This window comes from Tursiops truncatus, chromosome X, assembly GCF_011762595.2.
Source record: "Tursiops truncatus isolate mTurTru1 chromosome X, mTurTru1.mat.Y, whole genome shotgun sequence".
Lineage (NCBI taxonomy): Eukaryota > Metazoa > Chordata > Mammalia > Artiodactyla > Delphinidae > Tursiops > Tursiops truncatus.
Window position 1 is genome coordinate 15480458 of NC_047055.1, and position 20224 is coordinate 15500681.

Here is a 20224-nt window from a genome sequence, read left to right on the forward strand (position 1 = left end):
CACAAGGAGGGCTGGCCTGAGTATTAAGGCTTTCTCAAAGTGCCTGTTCACCATCACATTTGAACATCTCTATGGCATCCATGTGACTGTTTAAGAAACCCAACAGATTCGTATACACTGATTGGGCAATTGTCCTACCTACATGATCAAGGAGAAAAAGGCAAACCTGAAGCGTCAAGGACACTGAAAGAGGTGGTACAGAACGGAACTAATTGCTGGTTCAGTTTACCACCCATACACACATACACAAATTCTATATTTGTGAAAACCTCCTTCAGAAGTGAAAGGGAAATAAGGACATTCTCAGAGAATTTTTCATCAGCAGACCTACCCTTAAAGAATGGCTAAAGAAAGTTCCCTAGACAGAAAGAAAATGATACGTGAGGAGGATGACTTGATGGTTGAAGCAAAAATTATGTCATCTGCTGCCATTTATTACATATGGTGGGTATTGATCTTTTTTTTCCCATCCAGATATTTGGCTTCAGAAAAAATCAGATTAGGAAATGCTTATAAACAAGCTAGTGTTTCTGTTTTTAAATAACAGTTTCATTGAGATGTAATTCATATAGCATAGAATTCATCCTTTTAAAATGTGCAATTCAATAGTTTTTAGTATATTTACAAAGTTGTGCAACCAGCACCACTATCTAATTTTAGAAAATTTCCCTCACCCCAAAAAGAAACCCTGTACCCCTTAGCAGTCAAACTCCATCACCCCCTTCTCCTAGGCCCTGGCAACCACTAATGTACTTTCTATTTTTGTGGATTTGCTTATGCTGGACGTTTCATATAAATGAAATCATACAGTATGCGGCTGTTCATAACTGGCTTATTTCACTTAGCGTAAAGTTTTCAAGGTTCATCTTGTTGTAACCTGTATCAGTATTTCATTTTTCATGGCTAAATAATATTCCATTGTACAGCTAGGACAAATTTTGTTTATCCATTTATCAGTTGAAGGATATTTGGGTTGTTTCCACTTTGGGGCTGTTATGAATAATACTGTTAGGAACATTCATGTACAAAGTTTTGTGTGGACATACGTTTTCATTTCTCTTGGGTATATACCTAGCAGTGGAATTGTTAGGCCATATGGTAACTCTATGTTTAACTTTCTAAGGAACAGCGAAAGGGTTTGCCAAAGCGGATGCACCATTTAACAATCCCACCAACAATGTAAGAGGGTTATAGTTTCCCCCATATCCTGCCAGCACTTGTTCTGCCCGTGTTTTTTATTATAAACATCCTAGTGGATGTGAGGTGGCACCTCATTATGGTATTGATTTTTATTTCCCTAATGACTAATGATGTTGAACATGTTGTCATGTGCTTGTTGGCCACCTTTGGAAAAATGTCTATTCAGACCCTTTGCTGATTTTTTTTATTGTAGTAAAATAGATGTATCACATATGACGTAATAAGAAAGATATACTTGGTCTTTGACCGTGGTTCCTGACACTGAGCTCCCAAAACTCTTATAATGTCCTGGATGATAGGGGTGCTAGAAGCATCTTATTCAGAGTGCCTAAATCCCTTTCTGGGGTAATAGGAGTGTCTTTCATTCTAATGAGGTGACCCTTGGTGGGCTCCTGGGTAGTTTCAGGATGGGGGCTTGTCCCCAGAAGGACCAAGTAATGATTAAAAGCTTAGTGCTTTCAGCCCCAAGGGGAGAAGAACCTGTCCATGTGTTGGAAGGATGGCACACCACAAACTCCACAGGGACACAAACTCCTGTGCTCGAGACCCTTGCAGACCTCTCCCTGAATACTTCTTCACCTGGCTGTTCCCTTGTATCCTTTATAATATCCTTTATAATAAGCTGGTAAGTGTAAGTAGTGTTTCCCTGAATTCTATGACCTGTTACAGCAAATTGTCAAACCCGAGGAGGAGATCATGGGAACCCCTGATTACAGCCAAACTGTAAAGAAGTGTAGGGAACCTGGGAACTCATTACTTGTGATTGGCATCTGAAGTGGGGGCAGTCTTATGGGACTGAGCCCTTAATCTGTGGGATCTGTGCTAACTCTGGGTAGTTAGTGTCAAGATTGAATTAAATTGTAGGGCAACCAGTTGGTGTCCACGAAGAACTGCAGAACTGCTTGGTGTAGAAAACCTACACATTTGGTGCCAGAAGTACTGTGAGCAGAGAAAGTTTCCCTTTACATAAATTTACCATTGTAAAGTGTAGAGTTCAGTGGCATCAAGTACATTCACAAAGTTGTGTAACCATCACCACTGTCTAGTTCCAGAATTTTTTCTTACCCTAAATGGGAAACCCCATACCCACTAAGCAGTCACAACTCGTCCCCACTTCCCCCTGTCATCCCCTGGCAACCACTAATCTGCTTCCTGTCTCTGTGGATTTGCCTGTTCTGGAAATTTCATGTGAATGAACTCACCTAGTATGTGGCCTTTGTGTCTGGCTTCTTTCATTTAGCATAATGTTTTTAAAAATCATCCCTGTTCTAGCATAGATCAGTACTTCATTTCCTGTTATGGCTGAATAATATTCCATTGTATGGATAGATCACATTTTGTTTACCCATTCATCCATTGAAGGACATTTGTGTTGTTTCAACTTTTTGATTATTGTGAATAATGCTGCTATGAACATTGGGTACACGTATTTGTTTGGACATCTGTTTTCAATTCTTTCGAGTATATGCCTTGGGGAGGAATTGCTGGATCATATGGTAATTTTATGTTTACTTTTTGAGGAACTAGGGAACTGTTTTCCACAGTAGCTGCACCTCATCCTCCCCTCCCGCCATTCACCCCTTAGCCTCTGGAAGGTCTCATGCCGTAAAGGACTTCCCCTTACATGCAAATCTGTCATAGCATTGCCCAAATGAAACTCTTGTACTACTTCCTCGTGGTCATATTTGCCCCTTGATTAACCCCGTAATCCTTCAAATTCACTACCATTGGCCCCCATACCTGCTGGTTCTGCATCTGCACATACGGAGGGCTGACTGTATTCATTGTACTAGCCATTTTACATAGCACACTAGAGCATCCATGGATTTTGGTATGGGGGAGGGTGTGAGGCTCCAGGAACCAACTCCACGCAGATACAGAAGGACGACTGTATATTGTCCCAGTCCAGATTTGTTTCGGGGAGACTTTAGTGAAATGGGAGAGCTGCTGGAAAAACTGCACCCCAACATGATCCTGCCCCCGAAAGAGACACTCAGCGCTCCGCTCTTGCCTCTTTGACGGCACTCCATGGCCTCCAGCAAAGGAGCATTGCAGCTGGAGGAAGGAAAATGCCCTTGCTTCAGAAGCTACTGGATATGGGCTCTTCATAAATCAGCATTTTCCAAATCAGCCTGGATTCCCAGACACTGTGCTTAAGGGCACCCAGCACTCAGGCTCTGCCCACCAGGATCCCCCTCCCACCCACCTATATAGTACTCTGTGCCGCAGACGTGGGACTTTTTGTTGATGTCTCTTGGAATGCAACAGCCAGTGCAGTTTCTTCTGTCCAGCCGCAGAATCTGTTGAACATCCATTTCCTTTCCAGAACTAATGACTTTTGTTTTTCCATCCCAAGAGAACTTTGAACCCAGGAAGGTGGCCACTGCAATCCATGGAGGGGATTGTATAAGTCATTTTATATGTCTGTTGCTAATATTTTGTTTGAGGTGAGAGGAGAACCTTCTTCTTTGTTGAGTTTTTAAGACATTTTTGTAAATGTATTTAAAAATTGTTGCCTACCAGCTGTTAAAACTCCAAACTCTGCTGGGTTGTCACAGACTCAATTCCCCGTTTGTGGCCAACGCTATCGGGCAACTTGTCTGTGGGAGTAATTCAGAATTGGGCCCAAAGAATTTGTATTAGCCTCATTTTTCTTCTTCAGGTACCATGCTGGCCGCCACACAAGAGAGGCATAGTGGTAGTGGTGTCAGATTTCTACCAAGTCATCAAATATTCCCATTTAAAGAACTTGATCATCATATTCATGTTGCATTCTTGTCTTTTAGTGTGTTTACAATTTTCAACAGCGATACTGAAGGGTAATCGTCATCTAAAATCCAGTAGTTAGCCTCTTGCAGGCTAAGAGTTGTGAATGGTCCCTGTTGCATGGACTTTCAGGGAAGAAGGCTAAAAAAGAAGTTGAAACTGGGGCTCTGGGACAGGTTAGGTGGGGGTCTGTAGACTCAGTTAATCTGAACTCACAATCTTCATTATTATTTAACTGGGAACTGCAATTCACATGTTGGACCCCTAGCCAAGGAAAAGGATTTTTGAATAAAGGAATATATTGACCATCATGATTACATTAAAATGAGAAATATTATTCTGTCAAAAATATCCAAAATCTCAGGGCATACATCAAGCTGGTGAAAATATTCACAAATACAGCAGACAAAAGGCTGACATCTTTCCTGTGTAAGAAACTCCTATGAATCGATTAGATAAACAAAGGACATGAACAGGCAATTTACAACATGGGAACCACAACTAGTTTACAGACATGGAAAAATGTTCAGGCTCTCTGGTACAAAGGAAATTCAAATTCAAACAGTAATGAGATACTCTTTTTACCTATCTAAGTAACACAATTAAAAAATATATACCACCATCACCAACCAAAAAAGAATACCTAGGTGTGGTATATAACATAATTCTCATGCATTATTGGTGGGAATGTAAATTTGAATAATCCTTTTGGAAATAAACAAGGTAATATAAAGAGAACCATACAATTTTTATATCTTTGACCCATAATTTCCTTTTCTGGGAGTTTACTGGAAAACATAAACCTATATATGTGCTATGGACTATTTTCCCCCAAAACTGTGTTTCCTTCAAATTCATATGTTGAATTTCTAACCCTCATGTGATACTATTTGAAAGATTATTAAGTTTATATGAGGTCATGAGGGTGGGACCTTCATGATGGGATTAGTACCCTTGTAAGAAGAGATACCAGACAGCTTGTCGTCTTTCTCTTTCCCCACCACGTAAAGACACAGCCAGAACGCACGTGTCAACAAGCCAGGAAGACAGTTCTCATCAGAAATCAACCATACTGGCACCTTGATCTTAAACTTTTAGCCTCCAGAACTGAGGGAATATTAATTTCTGTCGTTTAAGCCACCTGGTCTATGATACTTTGTTATGGCAGCCCAAGCTGACTAAGACAACATGACTTTCATTCATTCATTCATTTATCTGTTTATTCAACAAATATTTATTGAGAGTCTGCTATACCCTAGGTACTATGTTACATGCTGAGGGCACCATGAGGAATCAGGCAGGTATGGTCCTTGCCCTCATGGAGCTTACCGTGTAGTGGAAAGATACACATGAAACAGAAAATTATGGAAAGTGCCATGGAGGAAAAGTACAGAGCGCTATGAGAACATACACTATGAGATTGACTGGGGTTATTTACACAAGCAATGAATTGAAAACAACCTGAAGATCCATATAAAAGAGATTGATTCAAGAAGTATCAATGCATCCACTTGGAGGATTACTACAAAGACATTTAAAAGTCCTTTAATAGTGATGGAAAATTGCTAAAAGAAAAAAAGGATAAAAATTGAGGACCTAGGAGGGTCAGATCAAGATGGCAGAGTAGGAGGACATGGAGCTCACTTCCCCCCACAAACATATAAAAAATACATCTACATGTGGAATACTTCTCACAGAAAACTAACTCGAAACTGGCAGAAGAACTCTTATACAACAAAAGCTGCAAAAAATATTTCCATGTAACAGGGTAGGATGGAAAAAAGGCATAGGGTCAGGATCTCTGCCCCTGGGAGGGATCTGCAAGGAAGAGAAGGTCCAGAACCTCACCCTGGGGAGCAAGTGGGTTGAGCCACAGACCAGACATCCCAGGCCTGGGGTCCTGTGCTGAGCAGACAAGCTGCCTTCACTGCTGGGAGAACCACTGGGACAGATAGAAGGGCTGGAGAAGCCAAGATTCCACTTGCAAAGGGTGTGGGGTACTGACTTACCAACAAACAGGACAGAGAAAGCCATGCACTGTCAGCTGCCACCACGCTGCACTTCCCCATTCCAAGGGGGCAAACACCCCAGTCCTGCTCCCTGCACACCGCAGCTTGGTGCAGGTTCTGGGCCAGCTGGGCCCTGGGAAAAGACTATGTCTAGCTATGCAGATACAGCCCTGAGGCCTAGAGTGTTGTCCAGGTGGGGTGGCGTCAGCCAGTGTTGGCACTAGCTTAATCAGAAGCTCAGATCTCTGATGGCAGCACAACCACTTCAAATCTGCACCCACAATGCCCCGACCCCCAGCCCCAGCCTAGCAAACAGTCCAGCCCCACCCACTCCATATCACAGCCTTGCACTAGATCTGAGACAACCGCAACAGGAGAAAGGATGCAACCTTGGGCTGCATCTGGGCAGAGCTGCAGATGCCTACACAGGCAACACACCGCCCTCCGTGAGCACATGAGCCTCACTTACTTCAACACTCCCCTCCTTTGGGGCAAAACATGCACTCAAAGGAAACAGAGCCTGCTAGAGCCCAACCCTCAGGTCTTCTGCTCCAGCAACTGGGGAGCAGACCTGGCCCCTAACTGGGTGACAACAGCCATGGAGCAGAGAGGAAGTGCCACCTCATACCCTGCACAGGCTTTAGATCCCCCAACACTAACCACATCCCCTATCAAGGTGGTAGCAGCCAGCACACACTGAGGAAAGGCATGGTTGGCATCCACATCAAAAACAGCCCTTGCACTAAATACACTGGACACATGCAGCCTACACAAGGATGCTCCCACATAAAAACACCCTTTCGCAACCACAATACATAAATGTTTCTCCTAAATTCATAGACACGGAGAAAGTTAAGTAAAATAAAAAGGCAGAGGAACTACTCCCAATTAAAGAGCAAGAGAAAACCCCTGAAAAACTAAATAATGAAACAGAGATCACCAGTCTACCAGACATTGAATTAAAAAAAAAGAGGCAATAAAAATGCTAACTGAATTAAGAAGATTATCGATACAAATGCAGATCATTCTAACAAGGAGCTAGAAACTATGAAGATGCCCAAATCAAAAATAGATAATTCAATTTCTGAGATAAAAAGCAATCTAGAAGCAATAAACAGCCAACTAAATGACACAGAAGAACAAATAAGTGATCTCGAAGACAGAATAATCAAAATCACCCAATCAGAACAGCAGACAGAAAGACAAATTAAAAATTTTGTGATTGTCTGGTACCCCAAAATTGATCCTAAAAAACCAAAATTATTTTTAATAAATAATAAAGCTAGTCAAAAGGCTGAAGGCCCAGCACACAACTTACAAGGGTGAAGTCAATTCTTAGTTCACATGTAATAGTTGTAGGAAAAATGAATACTCCGTGTAATTATCAAAAGTTTTTCAGCTTATTTACTTCGATAACTATACAGTCAACCCTCAGTATCCGAGGGAGATTGGTTCCAGGAGCCCTGCGGAGAACAAAATCCACCGAAACTCAAGTCCCTTATATAAAATGGTCTAGTGCAGTCGGCGCTCTGTAACTGCAAATTCGGAAGCTGCGGTTACGGAGGGACGATTGTCTATTTTCCCTCTTCTTGAGTGCTGCCCAACCTTTATCCTCTTCTCTTCCTATTGCTCACACTCATTGATTCAGTCCATTATTTTAATTCCCACTTCTAGGGTCATACTAATGGTGTTCGCATGCTTGCAACTCAGAGCACTGTGCTTGGACATTGGCAAGAGTTTAATACAGACTTGTGGAATAAACTTACAAATCTACTTTGTTAGCCTCGATTCTCTCCCAAACTCCAAATCTACACGTTAGGGAACTAATATAGGGCAGTGGCTAATAGGGTGGGCTATAAGATAAGAGTGTTCAGGTATAAACCTTGGCTCAGTTACTAGCAAGTTGTGTGGCTCAGAGGAAGTTACTTAAATTTTCTAAGGCTTTTTTTCTTGATCTATAATAGAGGGATGATAACAAAACAAGCCTTATAAAGCTATTGTAAGTATTAAGCAATGTAATGCATGTCACGGACTTAGCAGAGTGTCCAACCCAACACATAATAAGCCCTCTATAAACAATACCTTTGTTTAACTGTTTGGTAGATATTGTCTCACTGATGTCTCCCAAACACCTTAAATCTGTCCAAAACTTAATCCATTACCTTAAACTCAGTGTTTCTATCACTGGGCAGGCTTCTCAGGTGCAGGCAGACAACTGATTCCCTGTACATGGCACACTTTCTCACAGTTCCAGTACTCTAGTCACCGTATTCCCTTAGTGTAGAATACACTTTGTTTCGATTTCTGAATTTTATACCTATACTACAACCCCCTTCACTTTCCTGGTTTCCTTAATAAACTTTTTTGGAATTAAGAGCTTCCTTCTCCAGTGTTGTGTATTGAGTAATATGATTTCAAACCCACTTGTTTTGATCTAAGAATGAAGCTGTTTACATTGAGGAAGTGTGTCATTATTGATATCTGTGGTTGACCATAAGCATTCAGTAGTTCAGCTTTAGCACTGCTGGGGGCTTATCGATGATAAGAGCATGTGAAGGAGCGACTATGACTGGCGGACATTTAAGCTTTAAATACCAAGAGGTGTGAACAGCATCTCCAGAGTGTTTGGTCTGGGCGAGGCGACTCTTTGCTGATCTAAATAGCTCTCTGAAGACCTTGCGGGGAGCGGGGAGGGGAGGGACTCTTTACCTGCTGTGGTGAAAACCGAGCAGCGGCCCCTTGAAGGAGACCATCTTGCCCGTCAACATGGCTACTTCCCTCCCTAGCAACGTGCCCTAGCAACGGGGGACTTTTGCTTTGCTGGGGCAGCTGAATGTCAGCCCTTGTTGCCTAAGCCCACTTGTAGAAAACCAACTTGTAGAAAGGTGCAGCTCAACTAAATTTGGACTTTATTCCTTTCATCTCCCCCTTGCCTGGAACCATAGTGTGCTTAACCTAGTATTGGTTTGGAGTATGTTATTTCTTCATTGGCTTATTAAGAGATATTATCCTTTATGCTATTGGCTTGTGAAATTATTATAATTCCCGCAGTGAACCTGTGTTAAATAAATTATTGGCGAAGACAATCTCAGTCTCTGAGTATAATTTGCCCCCCCCAAAAAACATTCAGTTTTCCATGATATTCCCTAAAACTTTCTTAAAACACTTATTTGTCTATGTTTAATAATGATTTGTGTATATATCTGTCTCTTCTAATAAACAAAGTTAATTGAAGACTTTACCTACCTTGTTATTAATCATAGGGCTTAACACAGAGGTGGATGGGTTAAAAAATGAATGAATAAATGTATGAATGTATTCCAGTGTATAAATTAAATTATGAATAATGGTATTTTGAAATGTACTGTAAAATATGTGGCAGGAAATACATTTTTCAAAATCATGTAAAATGAAACCCAAAAGTTGTTAGTTAACACTGACCTATTTATAATCGAAATAAATTTACTGGTCAAAAAAATCAAGACCAGAGTTTGAATGAGTTTGAATTACACTCATTTTGTGTGGGATAATTCACATATTCCTGGTACAGTGGTATAAATCATGTGAAATGTCCTAGTGCCTACAGGAGAATTATTTCAAGTTCTGCCATCTTTTCACTTTGAGCATTCACTGTCTTCTGACCCCTCCTATTTCAGTCCTATCCCATTTCTGGCAATTTCTTCCTCTCTGTATAAGCCCTACAGGTCCACAGCTCCACACAACTCAGGCATAGGACAACCACATTGTGTCCAACCCAAATTTCCAGAGACCACATTCTCTCCATGAACTTGGTACCTTGTCTTCCTGAAGACAGGTGGATTAGAAAAAGAGATAGAACACTGCAAATCATAACATTTCAATCACTTAAGTTTTTGTTTTAATTGTGGTCAAAAAAACTTGTTTTGCCCTCTTAACTATTTTTAAGTGTACAATTTACTAGTATTAAGTATATTCACATTGTTATGCCCTATATCTGCAGAATTTTTACCTTGCAAAACTGAAACTCTGTACCCATTCAACAATTCTCCATTTGTCCCTCCCCCCAGCCCATGGTAACCACCATTCTACTTTCTGTTCCTATGAATTTGGCTACTTTAAATACTCCATATAAGTGGAATCATACACTATTTGTCTTTTTGTGACTGGCTTATTTCACTTAGCATAATGTCCTCAAGTTTCATCCATGTTGCAGCATGTGACAGGATTTCCTTCCTTTTTAAAGGCTGAATAATATTCCATTGTGTGGATATATCACATTTTGTTTTATCCATTCATCCATTGATGGACATTTGGGTTGCTTCCTCTTCTTGGCTATTGTGAATAGTGCTGCTGTGAACATGGGTATGCAAATATCTTGTTGAGACCCTGCTTTCAGTTCTTTGGATATATACCCAGAAGTGGAATTCCTGGATCATTTGGTAGTTCTAATTTTAATTTTTCGAAGATTCAATCACTTACGTTTTTAAAAAGAAAGATGGTGCTTTTCAATAACTTTATAACCATTTAGGTTTGCTTTTTCAATCAATTGTTACAAGAAGAAATTAGTCTTAATTTAAAGAGCAGAGTGTACTTAAAAATAACTAGCCTTTTGAAAAGATATTTTTTCCCTTTTCATCTGCAGGCGTCCTTCTGGGCAGGCTGAACAATCCTTAAGTGAACAAACGAAGAAAACTTTCTGTTTCTTGTCCCATAAATCAGCAATAGGTCAGAATTGCTATCATAAAGCCAGATTATCTCTTACCAATAATAATATACACACCTATAGATAGATGATGATTACCCTGTACCCGGATTGTCTTGCAAAAGTCAGTATATTTGTGAGTGTCATCAATATTTCTCTGGGAAGTGAGAGAGTGGGTCTTGCAGTGTGCTGGAGGTGGTTGACACTAGTTCCTGAGAGTACATTGCCTCACAACTGCCAAGAGCTGATTGTATGTTAGTGACATGATGTTGAAATTGACCATAATGACAGTATTTACACCATGGAAATTGGCAAACATTACAAATCAGGACTTTTATTTATTTATATATATTTTTTGAGAGCCAGTTGGCAACTATTAACCAGCATACTACTGAGTGGGTACTAAGGAACTTTCAGTTCACTGTCTCGGAGATTAATAAAAAGCATAGTAAAAAGATTTTTTAAAGAGCCTTATGTAAAATAGATGTGAGTAGAAAAAGAACATTGATTAAAATTGAATGAAGTGAAACAAATGGCCTGGAAGAGGGTGAACTAACTTCCTTATTATAAATAGAAGTTTCCATTTGTTTGCTTTTTTAAAACAAATAAAATAGAAAATATTTAATTTAATTTAAAGCTCTTTAGAAATATATCACGAAATTTTTAAGAGGCCATTTTTTTCATAAAACTTGATCAAATATTTGATCTGACAGTATAAACGTATACCTATACAAATTGACTTAGACATCCAAAAATTAACTATTGCCCAACAAAATCACATTTTCTGCAATAAAAGTAAGTTTATAGACAAATTTATCTTCTTTTTTTAAAATTAATTAATGTATTTATCTTTTGGCTGCATTGGGGCTTTCTCTAGTTGCGGCGAGGGGGGGCTACTCTTCTTTGCGGTGCGTGGGCTTCTCATTGCGGTGGCTTCTCTTTGTTCCAGAGCACGCACGGGCTCTAAGTGCGTGGACTTCAGTAGTTGTGGCACGTGGGCTCAGTAGCTGTGGCTCACAGGCTCTAGAGCACAAGCTCAGTAGTTGTGGCACACGGGCTTAGTTGCTCTGTGGCATATGGTATCTTCCTGGAACAGGGCTCGAACCCGTGTCCCCTGCATTGGCAGGTGGATTCTTAACCACTGCGCCACCAGGGAAGTCTCCAAATTTATCTTCTTAAGTTTGCCAAGTTGTATTATTTTACGCTAGAAGTTATATTTTTGATAATTTTTCTACTTAAAAACAAATATTCAAGCTCTAGTACTCCACGTACCATTAAAGGAGAGGCTATTGAGGCAATGTTTGCAGTAGCAATCATACTTTACATCAACCCTTTCCTTAACAGATGCCTGAATTCTGTTAACCTGATACAAATCTCTGGCAGGAGACTCAACAACCTGGTGTTTGAGAGAGATCTCCCTTTCACATACAACAAAGGACAATCTGATTAAAAGCCACTTTCTGCGAGAATAAAAGCACTATTCAGATTATTTGCTTAATCAAAGCCATGTACAAAAGAGCTGTAAAAATTCCTCATTGAAAAGATCTTTGCACAAATTGTGATTTGTGCCCCTAGTTCAGTAAGCATTCAATGGATATATGTATATATTTAGTTGTAACTTATCCATATCCATCCATTCTCTTTAGGCTACACCAAATGTACCATGAAGTTAGTATGGTGCTAACTGGAGAACGTTTACCTTTTAGCACTCACTTCAGACAGCACTCTTTTTTTCTTCTGGCCGTGCTGTGTGGCTTGCAGAATCTTAGTTCCCTGACCAGGGATGGAACCCGTGTCCCCTGCAGTGGAAGCACAGAGTCTTAACCACTGGACCGCCAGGGAAGTCCCCAGACAGCATTCTTCAGAGGACGATGTCTGACCCACCCTGTAACGGTGCTTTACTTCATAACTTCATTTTAATATTTATCACCCAATTGTGCACTATTCACCTGACTTTCTCCTTCACTAGATTTTGAGTCCTTAGAGGAGAGAAAGAAATTTTATTTGTAATATGTGTATCTCCTAATTCTATTAAAATCCCCAGTACAAAGTGACTGTCAGTTAAATGTTTGTGGAATGACTACTTCAAATTGAGAAATAACTGTTTCTTCTTTATCCCTATATATTTTTCCCCAGAACTCCCAAATGGCTCATTCATTTTGGGGGAACAAGTTAGATACCTTTGGAGCATGCAGTCATTCTTCTGGTATGACTGACTTATATTCTGAGATAATTATAACTTAATGGTTCTGTCATGAATGCAGGGCCTGTTGGGGAGGCGATCTTGGAATTTTTTAAGCTGGAATGCTGCATTTATAAAAATTGCAGTTCCTGCATTTTACACTGCCAAATGGAATTTGGTTTTACAGAAGGCTTCCTTTTTTAGGGTGGGATCGCTTTGGTGAGCCTGGTCAGTCATTCAGATAGTAGGCAGGTATGAATCCAGAAGGTACTACAGACAGGATTTGAACTGTTTAGTAATATAAATTGGGTGCATTTTAAAACAGATTATGCCTACACAGAGGCATATATAGACAAAAAGTGCCCTATGCCTGAGATCATTGTTGGGTTTGAAAGATGTCTATAAATATTGTGAACAGTTCTCAGCAAATCAGCGGGCATAAGTGGCCTGATCTTCCCTTGACTTGTCACTAAAGGAAAACCTTTGGCTAGAAATTAGACTGAGTTTGATCCCGCATGCCCTGCATTGGACCATAGGAGCCCTTTGTGGGGTAATTTAAGTCGGGAATAGGCCACACGTTGGCTAAATGCTTTGTACTGTGATGGTCTTCTTCAGGCCATAGGGTCCAGAGTCCTTTCTGTAGAGATGGGCGTGCGATTCCCTCTGAGAAAAACGAATGTCCCGGCTCCATTCAGAGGCAGAAAAGGAGTTGTATGCTTGGGGAAAGAATTTCCTCCTTTTTCTGTGGCTAAAGGTTCTGGGTTCGGGGGTGGGGTAATGAAGCATGCCATGGCTCCCCACCTCGAGGCTGCTGAGATGCTTGGAACGGGCTGCTGATCAGTGAACAGCCATGTCTGGGAGTGGGTATAAGCCGCTTTCTACATGGGGTCTTCCCTACACCTCCAACGAGGTCTTTACAGCGCTCAGCTCCATGTGATCTGTGCTGTGAGAAACTGGATGGAGCAGGGTCCCGTCCCACAGTCTGGAGTTGCAGGATTGCCGGGGACCAGCCCCAGCCGGACAGGTTTCACCCAAAGGGGAGACGGAGTCGGCGTGGACAGAGCACAAGACACCTCAGAGGATGCAAGGATCTGCCAAATTTATTCTCCTGATTCTCAAATACTTATACTATAAGGCAATCTCATTTTCAATCTTAAAAACTTTATTTTCATGCCAAAAAGGAATCATAAAACAAAGTAATTAACATCAGCAGGTTAAACAAGTTAAGTAATCTTCTTATTGTTTCCAGTCTTCTTTGTCCCCTGTGGTTAGGTACATCTTGGTCACATCTAGGTCAGGAACTCTGTTTGTTCTTCTCAGGAGATTAAAGTGTTCTTGTACCTGCACATTCTGCTTGATCAAGCCATAAACTTAAACATATAATTCTATTAGTGATTAACAATATTCAAACAACATTTCATCTACAAATTTCCCAACCCTACCATAATAATCAAAACAATACACATTATTTTTATGCTTCTAAAAAACTATGGGAGCAGGCATTGTACCATAAACTCATTGATTAAACTCACTGTTGCATAAAAACTCGCCACCATACCCAGGTATTTTCCAACATGTTTATAACTTCACTGGGAGGCCATGACTCTTACAATTTTTCTTTTAAAATCAAAAAGCTACTGCAGAAATATTCCCACCATTGTATTTCCCCAACAAATATAATCATTAAAGGAGCCGAAGTAATTACAATTCTCCTCTTGATTTTTACCCTAACTTGGGGTTTTTCTTAAACCCCTGCATTAAAACTATACATTTTTCCCAACACCAATAGCAATCCTATAAAAATCACCTTAGGCAAAGGCAGGGGAAGACAAGGGGAACCACACAGAGGAAAGCTTTGCTTCCACACAGAGAAAAGCTGTGGTTCACGGAGGAAATGGGAAACAAAGCCCTGCTGCGGCGGAAGAGCAGTTGCCATTGGCCAGGTCTCTGGTCTGCTACCTGGGTTCCCATCTGAGCTGGGCGTGGGAAGCGAAGCAGCCATGGGGACAAGAGACCTCTCTCAAAAGGGGTGAGGGTTCAGGCTCCTGCAAAGTTGGGGGGGTGAGGGTCTATGCCCCACCTCTGTTGGCCCCCAAGTTCTCTCCTGATGGCCCCTCTGCGACTGTGCCTGTCTTAGGTTGTTCCTTCCCTGAGGAATCTTACCCGTCTCTGGCTAACCAGCCATCCTCCGGGGCCAAGCAGGGAGATGTGAGGTGTGCGAGTGAGCGAGGTGCAGCGCCCCCAGAGAAGGTCAGTTCTCTGTCACCTTGGTAGCCTATGCCCCCGTGGCCTCCACGCCCAGCACCTGCCCTGGGATTCCCTCGCCAACTGGCGGGGCCCCGGCTCTGATCACATGTCTTCGGGAACCCAGGTTTCTCCTCCAGAGAGGGCCCAGCTTACAGCACTGGGCAAGAGAGACCAATTACACGGCACCAGCCACCAGGAGGCCTCAACCTCAGTGTGGGCAGGAAAGCCCAGGCACCAGCCCTGGGCAAGGAGATTGTGAGAAGAGAGCGCCTCTTGGCAAAAGGGCAAGAGGGGCCGTTGCAGGACAGAGCAATAGAAGTCAAGGGCAAGCCATGGAGCAGAATGTTCCAGAGCACAGGTGAGCAGGTCCCACGTTCAATGCTCAGGAATACTTAGTGATAACTCTTGGAGTGGGCTGAACTCCAGCAAATAAGGGGGGATAGGTAGTTATGCCGTGATGATTTGGGCATGCAAAGAAGAGTAATTTTATTTTGTAGGCATTGGCTATTGAGGAAGGTGACACAGTTATATTATTGACTATATAACTTTGTCTTAAGGTCCCCAATTTTATCCTATGGCTATTGGGATCTAGAATTACTTTGAGTATATAAAATACTATTTTCTATAGGGAGTTATTGTCAGGGAATAAATCAGCTACCAAAAAATCTGGCTTTGTGCTCTGACCAACAGAAATTTGCTTATAAACATTTCCATTTTTATGGACAAAAGCAAGAATCTGCTTTGGGGCTTCCCTGGTGACACAGTGGTTAAGAATCCGCCTGCCAGTGCAGGGGACATGGGTTCAAGCCCTGGGCTGGGAAGATCCCACGTGCCGTGGAGCAACTAGGCCCGTGCGCCACAACTACTGAGCCTGCACTCTAGAGCCTGCGAGCCACAACTACTGAAGCCTGCGCGCCTAGAGCCTGTGCTCTGCAACAAGAGAAGCCACCACAATGAGAAGCCCACACACCACAACGAAGAGTAGCCACTGCTCACAGCAACTAGAGAAAGCCCGCGCGCAGCAACAAAGACCCAACACAGCCAAAATAAATAATAAATAAATAAATAGATTTTGAAAAATAAAGAATCTGCTTTGGTGTGTTAAAGGTTCTCTTTTTCACAGCTCTATTTGAGTACAAGTGGTTAGGCTGCTGTGGGACCTGACTTTCTTGCATTTATGTTGATGGTCTGCTAGGCAAACAATTGCATACCATGTCCGCAAGACTGAAACAACAGATGGAGAGCTAGAGCGGAAAGGTGCTTTTTCTGCTTCTGACATGATAATGTAGAAGAGAAAATTGGTTTTCTTTAAGGTAGCCGCAAACACCATACAACAAAGCATTATCAAATTAAATACTGACACGAGTTAGTTGACTTCTTACTGAGTTATAAATTGCTATTTAACCATGGATATTCATAACTTTCATAAAATCTAAAGTATATATTTATAACACACCACTTTTTATTAAAAACACTTATTAAATGTTTACAATGGTTCTTCTATAAAACTGGCACATGGGAAGTGGCACATCCATCCTTAAAACTGCTTTTTGTTTAATTTGGTTATTTGCCTTTTACTTTATCAATATTTGAGTTACTGACTAAAGTGAACTGACAACTATGGGGCCAGAAATAAATTATTACTGTTTTCTACACATAGCTCTCAGCCTGAATTATTAAATAAAGCTAAAATCATCATAACAACAACATTAATAATGAAAGCATTTAAAAAACAGATGCATTTAGTTTTCACTTTTATTTTTGCCCTTTCTATATTGTCTGCAAAGAAATGGTCTTTAAATACTTGAAAACTACAGTCTGGCAAACAAAGATGAAAGGTCACTTTCCCCTCCTTCCCAGGCAACCGTGCAGGCAGTTCCAGGCATCCTACTCATCTGCTTCTTCCTCCCAGCACCATGGCTAAATGAACCATAGATGAGCTTTAAAAAATCACAAATGTAGTGGAGGAACAGCTCCCAAAGTCAGGACACTGCATTAACATAGTTTAATGTCTGGTTTCATTCACAAACAGTTTAAGAGAAAGCAAAGCAAGATGCATCAGAGATCCCACAAACTAAGTGGTTGCCATCTTAATAAAAAAAATAATAGATTTCAGCCAGGCACAAAGGTCTCCATGAAAACGGTGAGTTTAGATCCCCATAAGCATCATTTGTGCAACACAAAAGATCCATCCCACTAGCCTGTCTAGCAAATCTTACTTTTCTAATCTTCATTTCTTTGCCCTGAATTTGTATCTTAATCCTCAGCTATCTGTACCTTATTATTTAAACATCCTGGAAAATTGCAAAATAATTTAAAAACTGAATTTAGGGCTCTGTTTCCTTGATATTCACAGGGGAGAGAGATTCAAGGTTGTGTAGAGTTCATATTTAAGGCCAGCTTAATTTTATTTCAAAGATGGACAGTTGTTTAACAAACATGAGTTTATTCAAATTGTTTCATTTTTTGAAATGAGAGTGCAATTCAACAGAAGTAAAAAAAAATGTGGTGAAATCGAACCAAGAAAAGGCTCACAGAAAAGAGAATGTTTGGATGCTGATTTAAAGCTAACTTTTATATACTGATATCCACCCACACCCACATCTAGCACCTCAAGGTACTCTTTTTTTTTTTTAACTTTTTTTTTTGGCCGCACCGTGCGCTTGTGGGATCTTAGTTCCCCCACCAGGGATCGAACCCGGGCCCTGGGCAGTGAAAGCACTGAGTCCTAACCACTGGACAGCCAGGGAATTCCCTCAAGGTACTCCTCTGAGTAATCTTTTTTTTAAATAAATTTATTTATTTTATTTATTTATTTTTGGCTGTGTTGGGTCTTTGTTGCTGCGCACTGGCTTTCTCTAGTTGCGGCGAGCGGGGGCTACTCTTCATCGTGGTGCGCGGGCTTCTCATTGCAGTGGCTTCTCGCTGTGGAGCACGGGCCCTAGGTGCACGGGCTTCAGTAGTTGTGGCATATGGGCTCAGTCGTTGCGGCTTGCGGGCTCTAGAGTGCAGGCTCAGTAGTTGTGGTACATGGGCTTTGTTGCTCCCCGGCATGTGGGATCTTCCCGGACCAGGGCTTGAACCCGTGTCCCCTGCATTGGCAGGCGGATTCTTAACCACTGCACTACCAGGGAAGCCCTGAGTATTCTTTTTAGCCAAAACTTTCTATTTTAGCCAAGACTTTCACAATCATAAATTCAGCAAAATATTTTAAACATGTTTTAATGAATTATGTACTAAATGGATTCCGGGTTCATATTTTATAGCTAGGTAATTGGAGGCAAGATATTTTAAACAGAGATAACATACATGCTCCAATATAATTAGGTTGCTGTGAGAATTAATAGGGTGGTGCTGTACAATTATTTTTTAATTCTATAGCAATATACAAATATACATTGTTAGGGTGATATTTGATGTTGTTCAAAGGAAACAGTAATAGTGCTCATTTATGAAGACTTGTATTTAGTATTATTAGCTCAAATAAGAGCTAAACAAAGTGACTTAAAAATTAGGTTTTGATTATAAAACAAGCTTAGTATAAAAATACTTGAATAGTATATACTTTTATAAAGTAAAGGGTAGTTCTTATTCCACGCACTTCCAACCCCTGTCCCACTGTCCTTTTTTTTTTTTTTTTTTTCTTTTTTGCTGTACGCGGACCTCTCACTGTTGTGGCCTCTCCCATTGCGGAGCACAGGCTCCAGACAGGCAGGCTCAGCGGCCATAGCTCATGGGCCCAGCCGCTCCGCGGCATGTGGGATCTTCGTGGACCGGGGCACGAACCCGTGTCCCCTGCATCGGCAGGCGGACTCTCAACCACTGCGCCACCAGGGAAGCCCTCAGCTGCATTGTTTTATTGTTACTATCCATCAGGCAGTGAATCTCCATTAGACGAAAGCAGAGGAAAGTGAATAAAGCAAATATCTTGAAAGAAACTGTGTTTATCATAAGATGTGGTATTTTTTGTGAGTTTTGAGAATTATTATTGTGTGTTCGTTTGATATTTCAAACCCACTTGTTCTGATCTAAGAATGAAGCTGTTTTGCTCTAAGAGTGAAGTTGTTCACACTGAGGAAGCTGTGTCAGGATGTCATCACTGACATCTGTGGTTGTCGATAAGCACACATTAGTTCAACTATTGACAGGCACTGCTGGGGGCTTATCTATAAGAACGCGAGGAGGAGCGACTGTGGCTGGGGAACATTTAAGCTTTAAATTCCAAGAGGTGTGAACAACATCTCCAGAGTGTTCGGTCTGGGCAAGACGACTCTTTGCTGATCTAAATAGTTCTCTGAAGACTTTGGGTTGAGAGTGGGTGGGGGTGGGGACTAGCTACTGCCTGGACAAAGCAACTCTGCCTGCAGTGGTGAAAACCCTGCAGCGGCCTAAGGAGATGCTTTGGCCGCCAACATGACGTCTTCCTTCCCTAGCAACGTGCCCCGCCCGCCAGCATGGCGTCTCTTGCCCTAGCAACGTGCCCCGCCCGCCAACATGGCGTCTTCTTGCCCTAGCAACGTGCCCTAGCAACGTTTTGTCCTGGCAGCTGAACGTCAGCTCGTCAGCTCGTGGTTAGCTAAGCGCACTCTTTCGAGAACCCACTGTAGAAACTTGGACTTAACTAAATTTGGACTTTATTCCTTTCATTTCCCCCTTGCCAGGAACCATGATTAATCTAGTATTGGTTTGGAGTATGTCATTTCTTCATTGGCTTATTAAGAGACATTATCCTGTATGACACTGGGTTGTGAAATTACTCTAACTCCCGCAGTGAACCTGTGTTAAATAAATTATTGTCAAAGACAATCTCAGTCTCTGAGCATAATTTGCTGCCTGGAAACCAAACAAGCAATTACGTTTTCCCCAAGCATACATGTACTCAACAAAAATGTCAATGTTTTTCAAAGATGACTTTCATTTCAAAGGTACATATTTCAGGGACTAATTTTATTATTTTTAATGAAAATTTAAATATATAATAAAAAATAAATATCTTGGTTCCTAATTATGTAACCATGTTTTTAAAAAATGTGTTCAATGCTTTTTCCATACTCTATGTTAACATTTTCATTTGATTAGTTCTATAAATTCTAAAGCTTATGTACTAAATTAAATCACAAACTATAAAGGTATATGGCT